At 32.8% G+C, this 9250-nt stretch overlaps 1 protein-coding gene across 11 annotated transcripts in view; it reads left to right on the forward strand.

The window, feature by feature from the left end:
- The window catches only part of LOC117174076, a 323085-nt gene that overhangs the window by 166098 nt on the left and 147737 nt on the right, over positions 1 to 9250 (forward strand). The window lies entirely within an intron of this gene.

The raw sequence follows: 9250 nt of genomic DNA on the forward strand, positions 1-9250 counted from the left end.
TAAATATGAGTTATGGTAATGCCAGATCATTTTATTCATGTGAATATAAATAAATTGAAACGATTTTCAGAGCTAGGTTTGCAGTAGAAATATTTAAAAGGAATGAAAAACAAGAAAAATTCAAGAAAACATTGTTCTCATACTTCCTTTTTTATCACCTCTGCTTAATTTACATTTTTGATTACGGAAATATTTATTTTCTCAATTCTAAATTTATTAATCATTTAAAACGTGTTAAAACTTTAAAAAATTACGTTTTTTATATTTACGAAGTTTATATAAACTATCTGTCCCGGCAAAAATCATATTTTAAGCATACGAAAGGGACTGTTACGCATTTTAGAGTAAGGCCATGTAATTGAAGAGTTATTTTGATAGTTTTTGGCCTTTGATGCTTTTAACGAAACGTTCTATTTATAAATCACACTTTATCGTCGATTTGCGACTCAAGAATTACTATTGGCGTTTCGTGGGGGCGGAAGTGCACCCTTGTGACTGGTCAGAGAAATAATTTTGGTTGCACCCCTACCGCTTCTAACATTTCTTGGGGGCGAGAATGCACTTCTGTTTCTAGTCATAGAAATAATGTAAGGTCGAACCCCTATCCCTTTTCCAACGCTTCGTGGGAGCGGGAAGGCACCCCTGTGACTGGTCAAAGAATTAATTTAATGTCGTACCACTACCTGTTTTCCAGCGACATGTGGGGCGCGGGAAGGAACCCCTGTGGCGGTTCACATAAATAATGTAAGGTCGCACCCCTACCCCTTTTTTTAATGCCACGTGATGGCGAGATGGCACCCCTGTGATTGGTCACATGAATAATTGTTGGCCCCTAACTCTTTGTCAACGTATTTTGGCGCGGCTAAAGTTCTTGGTTGGTAACTATTTTTTATACATAACCTTTTTTTATTGATTTTTTCATACCACTTTTTGGAGAGAGTGTGTATTCGGTGACACCCACCCCCATTCAAAACTTCACACCTATTTAGCAGTCCCACTCGTATTTCATATCACTCCTAGAATATGAACAGAGCCCTAACTCAGGGGAGATTACGATATCCGTGGGGACGAAGTTTTATTGTGGATTCTTATAGGATTTTTTGCAAGAAACACGAATCTGAAAGTTTTAAATCGATATCGAATAGTTTTTGAGATATCGAAGGCACCCCAGTGACTGGTCACAGAAATAATGTAAGATCACACTCATGTCCCTTTTCCCTTATAGTAATCTGCATAAAACTCTTTTTTCTTGTACAAAAATGGCCCATAAGAATGAACTTAAGAAATTACGTAAATTAAAAAAAAAGTTTAAAAAATCGATAAATCGACAACTATTCGATATATCTATTTAAAACTTTCAGATTCATGTTTTTCGCTAAAAATCCTACAGGAATCCAGATTAAAACTTTGTCGCCACGGATATCGCAATCATGCTCTAGCTCATTTCGAGTATCTAGTATTTCGATTGTTCTTTTTACAAACACGATTTTTATCAATTTTTCCCTTGAAAATTATATTTTTAGGTATTTGAATGACTCTAGATATAATTCGATTTTATTTCGTATTTTGCTCTTCGCGAAAACCAGCCGGCAACCAACAATCTTTCCGGCTCCGGCAATGTAGACTCCACCTATTAAAAATCGATAGACGTTGATACTAGTATTTTTCTGCTATTCTTTCATTAACTTTTCAGATTTTTGGAATACCAATTTTTCTTGAACATTTGTTTGTATCAACTTTTTAAAGTATTTTTTAAAAGTATTATATGTATTTCACTCCTATGAAAGAATTTTTTTGATTCATTTGCATTTTTTTGTGCATAAATTCTGCCTTCCTGATGAAGAAAGTTGCTATCTACAGTTTTCCGTAAGGTTTGCTTTCCTGCAACCCTCAAAGCGAAATTAATTCTTGCTGCAGAACTTATATGTCAACTTTCTTCATCAGGACGGCAGTATTTAAAAAAATATTTTTATACTTTATTCATATCTGGGCGGCCATATTACATAGATAGATCTTGTAATGCTCGAAGTTTCAAATTACTACATTCAAATCGTGAAATATTATCTACTATTAATCGTTAAACAATGTGCAATTCAAATTATTCAGAATTGATTATTTTCAGCTGAAAACTTGATAAATTATAAAACTCCAGATTGTGAGCGTTTCAATTTGAAAAATTGTTAATGGATCTTCACGAAGAGTATATCGTTTCATTTAAAATTGGATGTTTTAATATTTGCACAATTTCAACTTGAAAACGTTCCAAATCCAAACAGAATAATTTAAAAATCAAATATTCAACTTCCTATGAAAATTGAAATTTCTGAACTCAGAAAATGATACAATTAAAAACTAAAATCCTTTCAAATTCAACTATTTTTAATTGAAAATGTCAAATATTCAATAGTTTTAGATTCAACGTTTCCACATTCCACAATTTCGAATAAAAAAAATTCCAAGTCGAATAATTTAAAATTCAAACAATACAAATGAATGTATCGAAATTTAAGGTGTTTTTAATTCAATTTTTTCAAAGAATAAGTCATCAAAATTAAATACAAACTCTATGCCATCACAATCAGTCAATGTGCAAACGAAAAACATTTTTAATTGCACACTTACAAATTGTAGGCCAACAGTATTAAAGACTTAAAAAGTTAAAAATTAGAAGCCTTTAAAATCGAAGATTTTTTATAAAAAACCTTTTTATTCGACCCACTGCGAATATAAGTTAAATAAGGATTTTTAAGATTTAAAAAGTAAATAGTAATTTATTTTATAAAAGATGATTTGGAATCAGTTCATAATTAAACTTCCGTATCGTAGAAGGGGATATAAAATATTTCTTGAGGAGTGGGGACGCCCCCGAACGTAATTCACACCCAAGCGACTGGGGACCCCCCCACTCATGAACAAATATTCTATATCCCGTTCTACGCTGGGGCGGTTAAATTTTAGAATTTCCAGATTTTAAGGGCATGTGACACTTATCGGATTCCTATTTTACCGAAATTTTTGTCATACCAATTCTACACGACATGTTTTATTAAGCTGAAAGTTTAAGAAATTAAAGAAAAGGGACTAAGGAAAGTTTATGTATCGGGCTAGGACTTCATGAAGGGTATTTGTATATTACTCGGGTATCCGGATAATTGAGTAATATCCGGGTACTGTACGCATTTTTCTGGATTTGAAAGATTTATCATTCGACATCAAGTTTCGATTGCAAAGAAACCAAAAAATAAACGAACAATAGTTTCAGAACTCTTATTTAATAATAAAATGAAATAACCAAAATGTCAGAACGCCCGGAGTAAGTGGTTGGCTTAGTGATGACTTTGAGTTCTGGTATAAAAATATTTCGTCGCAAATATGTGACTTTATGAGAAAATAATCGCATATCCAACTTGGCCGTTGCTGCGACATTCTGACGAAGTGAATGAAGGGTTATCTGAAATTTTTGAACATGTTACCTTTTGTTTCACTATATTCCTGATACCCGAAGCTTAGCCGGGTACCCAGGTATCCGGGTACCTGATATTTAGTTTATTAGTCAGGTAGCCGAGTAATGCTCGTGCTATTGGGTATTCGCCTGAGTACCCGGGTTATCGTATATTGGCCAAATCAAAGCCCTATTTCTGTACTAATAGATTTTCAGATACAAGAAAAAAAGTTTCCAAAAAATACTTTTTTTTGTGTAGTTATAAAAATGTACTAGTACATACCCGCTCGCTGATTCTTTTTCTTTCAATTAGAAAGTCTTATTAGTTCAACAAATTTTTAAACCATTCAATTTGAAGTTTTTAATACAGAAAAAGAGCAATTGATTAATATTTAGAAATATCTTACGATTTAAAATCATTAATTTTAAATTAAATATTCGAAAATTAAGGCCATGTGACGAGAGGGTCACATGACCAAACCTGGTTCTCAATTTTTCTGTCCCAGCTTAAGTCTAAACAAAATGAAGGATCACTCTGAAAGTTTAGGAAATGAAAGAGGAGGTAATAAAGTCCATGTCTCTGCATTGTGCCGGAGGAAATTTTGAAAACAAGAATTTCTAAGAAAATGCAAGTAGAAGTTAGATCGGTACTTTTTTGTCCCAACTTACGTCCACACGGAAGGAGATATCGTGTTGAAATTTGGCACGCTAAATAGAGGGCACGAAAAAATATGTCTCTGGTCCTAACTAATGAGTATCATGAAAAAGGTTTTTTTTTGTAAGGGAAATACCGAGCGTGCTGTGGAACACTGCAAAGAATTTTCAATTTTGTCAAGGGGCTAACTATCAGGTTTGTATTCAGAAAAGTGAGTCAAAACAACCAAAATTGGTCACAAAAATTATACACAAATAATCGGACAACTAATGTTTGCACTTTTGATGCCAAACGAAAAAAACATTTATATTATTAAATAGCACGTATCTGACATACGTATCAGCTGTTTCAGAGCAGCACTAGCGCAGCTAGTAGCCAATTTCGAACTTCTACCGGTTTGTGGGTAAAACAGATTGCATGATTACCTACAGAGAAAGTCAAACTTCTGCTGTAAAGACTGAATGTGTCCGTCGATAATCATTATTTCCATAAATAAACTTTTTTCTTCCCCCAACTCTTTGCAAGGCCACAAACGATCCTTTAATATTTTTAACATTTACCGCAAAAAATTTCCGCGTTATTCAAACTTTTATTTTTCGATATGGATGAAAAAATATTGATCTTAGGACTGACTTGATCAGCTGTTATACTCATCACATGGCCTTAACAACAAAAATAAACTTTCAATTAAAATTTCAAGTGTTCTATTTAAAAAAATTTATTTTTTAAGTGATATTAGAAATTAAAATTTTGTTAAAATTTATAATAATTTAAACAGACAAAATCCGGCTATTCGTACCAAAATTTCGCTGCAAATAATTCACGCCTAATTTAAAACCAAATATAGATTTGAAAATGATTGTTTATTTTGAAAAATTAATTTTGTGGAAGATTTTAAGGAAAACTTTTTATTTGGCACGATTAAAAAAGTTTATTATCAACAATTGTCGGAAAATTTGATTTAATTTAAAGAATGCTTAGCAGATCTCAATTTTTTAAATAATTCAAAATTAATAATGTTGGTTATTTTCTTTTTCATGAAAAACAATATGCCCACTACTATCGGCGAGAAAATTCGAGTCCTCTGGCTTTGACGTTGAATAAGTATGTGAAGAAAAAATAGTAGGTTAATGAAAGGGGTATCATTTTAAAGGTGCAAATGTTGTACGTTAATGAGCCGAAAAGTAATATTCCAAAAAATTATTTCTAGCTTACAGATCTGAAAATACGATGAAAAGTGAGGAAATTTGATAGCTTTTAAAAACAGTGAATTCTGAAGCATAGTTTTTTATTGAAAAAATAATAGGAAAAATCTGAAAAAATTCATGGTGGTACATTAAACATTACTGAACAGATTGCCGTCGAAAAATTTGCAAAATATAAATAATTGTTCGTTTTTTGTGAATAAATACGCGTACAAATTGCATTATTTGAAGTCAGTTTTTTATATAAGAAAGCAAGTGCGAGAGCCCAGCGTGGTGCCGTTTTTTTCAGGGGTCCTCGTTTTTCCTCAACCTGACCTACCCAACTTGTGCCTCCGAGCCTCACTCTGGCCTTTAAACCCTTTCCCTGTGTTGAGGAAAACCGATGCCGATCCCCTGAAAAAACGGCACCATGCTGGGCTCTCGCACTTGCTTTCCTATATAAAAACTGACTGCAAATATCGTAATTTGTACGAAAACAACAAGAAGCACATACTTCCTTCAAATTGTAAATTATTATAGATAGATTAACTAACTACCTACAATTTAAATAACTTTCGGCAATCTGTTCAAAAATGTGTAATGTACCACCATGAATTTTTTCAGATTTTCCCTATTATTTTTTCTATAAAAAACTATGCTTCAAAGTTCACTGTTTTTAAAAGCTATCAAATTTCCTTACTTCTCATCAGATTTTCAAATCTGTCAGCTACAAATAATTGTTTGGAATATTACTTTTCGGCTCATTAACGTACAACATTTGCCCTTTTTCATTAACTTACCATTTTTTCTTCACATACTTATTCAACGCCAAAGCTAGAGGACTCAAATTTTCTCGCCGATAGTAGACGGGTACCTTCTCATCGCGTGTCTAGGCTCAAATACGTAGTTACCTCGTGCTACGTGCTTGGTCTTTGCATTTCCCCCACATTTGTGCAGTGGCGTGGCCACGATTTGACAAAAGGGGGGGTTTTCATGTCTTAACAGAAAGTGAGGTAGTACTTACAGGGAAAAATTAGGGTACTATAGTAAGACATAAAGTTTGTAAAATCATATTTATTATATTATTCCTATTTGAACATTAATGTTTAAAATGTTTATTTAATATTGTACTCAGTCTAATAATAACAGTTCAATGTAGTATAGTATTATTTTATATTCCAATGTTCTTAATTATATAATAAATAATGCAGCAATATTAACTACATTTGCTATTCGACTCGTTCAGTGTCCAAATTTTCTCCCAAGAAATTTGATAGGCATTAAATGATCCAATATCATGGAGAAATACATTAGCGTTTGTATGAACATTTTATGAATTTCCCAAATTTAAATTTTCCTCATTGATTGGTTGAGCACACGGTTTTTTCGTTTGTAGATCCAGATGAAAGTGTCAGCAGTTCGCTTGCAAGACATTGTGTTGCGTACAAATACAAACTGAGATAATTTTAATTTTTCAATAATGGGAGATTCTAATTTCAAGCAAACAGAACACTTTTCTGCTTTCCTTTCAAATCTATTTAATTAAACTATGTGCTGAGAAACTAATTTGTGAAAATGGGTACTAATTTCATTTTAAAATGAGTACCATAGATTACCTGCCGTTTATGCTCGTCTATAATCTGCGAGAAATGTTGGTTTTAGTGTTTCAGAAAATAGATTCAAAATGTTAGTTTTTATTGCGGTTTCGCTATGTGAAGATTTTCGATAGAAATATTTTCAGGCTTAAAGTTTACATTATTATGGTTCATATTTTGTGTTTCAGAAATGAATAGTTTTATTAGGGTTATGGAAAATTTCTATTAGGGAGACACCTCATTACGTTTGAGAGTGGGTGGGGAAATATTTTTGGAAAGTATATCGGATAAACGGAGGACTGAGACGGTATAAAAAAAGGAAGTAGTTGTGCCTTTTCCATCGTCAAGGAGGAGGGGGGGGGTCTTACACCCTAAACCCCTCCCTTGGCTACGCCATTGCATTTGTGCACACACCTTTTAAAATTCAAGGTTAAAGTGTGTCAACTGTAAATTCGCGATTTCTCTTATGTTAAAGCTCCTTCGACTTTAACGAACACATTATCATCATGTGTCGCATGCTTCGCACTCTGATAAAATTGGTCCAAAACGCGAACCTTTCTATTTTACATATTTTCAACTCCATAACCTCAAATTTACACGTACATTATTTCAATCCATATATCTCGGTCCTGGACTGTTATTCAGACATTGCAAAATAATGTACAAATTTTATTTTTCATGATTACTTTATTATTTGCTCCTAATTTTGCACTAATTTTGATTATCAGCTACTCTGAAAAATGTATCATTTGAATAAATTTATATTATTAATCATAATAATAAACATTGTTCATTACCGATAGAGAATCTTAGAATATTCTCTAGGGAAAAAGCCTGGCCCGTTTCAGGCATCGACCTATGAATAAACGGGACGGAGCACAAACCTGCGGGGTCAGGCAACGCGTAAGTAAGGGGTATGACGCACACCACGTATGCTCTCCCTGCTTCCTCGGAGGTCACCGGTGATTGGTCTGTTCCGTCAATGACAGATTTCAGTTTTTCAGGATACCAGATGGCTTGAGGTAAATTGAAAGAGGTTTTTGGCGTTTAGCGCCCTCCATGGTCGCTCAAAGAAGTAAGTGAAACGAGCGCGAAATTCGAAACGTGTCGTTTATGAGAAACAAAAGAAAGAGCATATTTTATTACAATATGTATACGAGGAATATGAAGAAACTAAAAAATAAGTATATTCTTTTACCAACTGAACAGTATATACGCATAGTATATAAGAATGAATGATATTTATGAAAATATTTCTGTATGAAAGGAATCAAATGAAGGGAAAGCATTATGGTGGGACTATTATTTCGTTGAAAATGTAACAATTAAAAAAAAATTCTATCTGGTTAAAAATTCGTCTTAGGCGGTAGAATATTAACCTTCCTGATGATTAATTCTTCTTTTTTTATTTCAAATTCATTTCTTCGGTTAATAATTTAAATATGAGGTTGACCATTTTTTTCAAAAATTTTCAACGAAAGATATAAATTTTCCACCAAGTAGAAACCAGATGTTTCACAAAATACATAAAACTTTAACACAATTTTGGAATTTTGGAATTTTTAAAAGAAATTATCAACCTCATATTTAAAGTATTAACTCTAGAAATGAATTTTAAATAAAAAAGAAGAATTAGCCATCAAGAGGTTAATATTCTATCGCCTAAGACTAATTTTCATCCAAAAAGATTTTTTTTTAAGAGTTACATTTCCAACGAAATAATAGTCCCACCATAATTCTTTCCCTACATTTGATTCCTTTCACTCAGGGATATTTTCATAAATTTCATTCATTATCATATACTATACGTATATGTGACGTGCCACGAGAAAACGGGACTAACGCGGAAAAGTAGAATTTTACAGGGAGAGCGATAGAAGTGGAGCCCTTTTCTCAGTGAAAGGCGACTCCTAAAAACCTGCCCCTCTACTTACAACTACACTCTCACTAGTCGTGTCCCAGTAAAGAAATGACCAAAAAGCATAAATATATAAGTATATTTGAAAATGTATTTAATACTATATTTACTTTAATAAGCTATTTTATAGGTATAAATAATGCTTTAAATTTTTTTCTGATTTTTTTGCTAGATAGAGCAACTCCGAAACTATCGATAGAGACCAAAAACAGATTTCCGATATTTTCCGCGTTAGTCTCCTTTTCTCGTGGCACGTCACATATAGTGTACAGATGGTAAAAGAATATACTTATTTTTTAGTTTCTTTATATTCTTCTTATGCACATTCTAATAAGATATGCTGCTTCTCAAGTTTCTCATAAACTACACATTTCGAATTTCGTGCTCGTTTCACTTACTTCTTTGAGCGACCATGGAGGGCGCTAAATGCCAAAAATCTCTTTCAATTTACCTCAA

Source organism: Belonocnema kinseyi, chromosome 6 (genome assembly GCF_010883055.1).
Source record: "Belonocnema kinseyi isolate 2016_QV_RU_SX_M_011 chromosome 6, B_treatae_v1, whole genome shotgun sequence".
NCBI lineage: Eukaryota > Metazoa > Arthropoda > Insecta > Hymenoptera > Cynipidae > Belonocnema > Belonocnema kinseyi.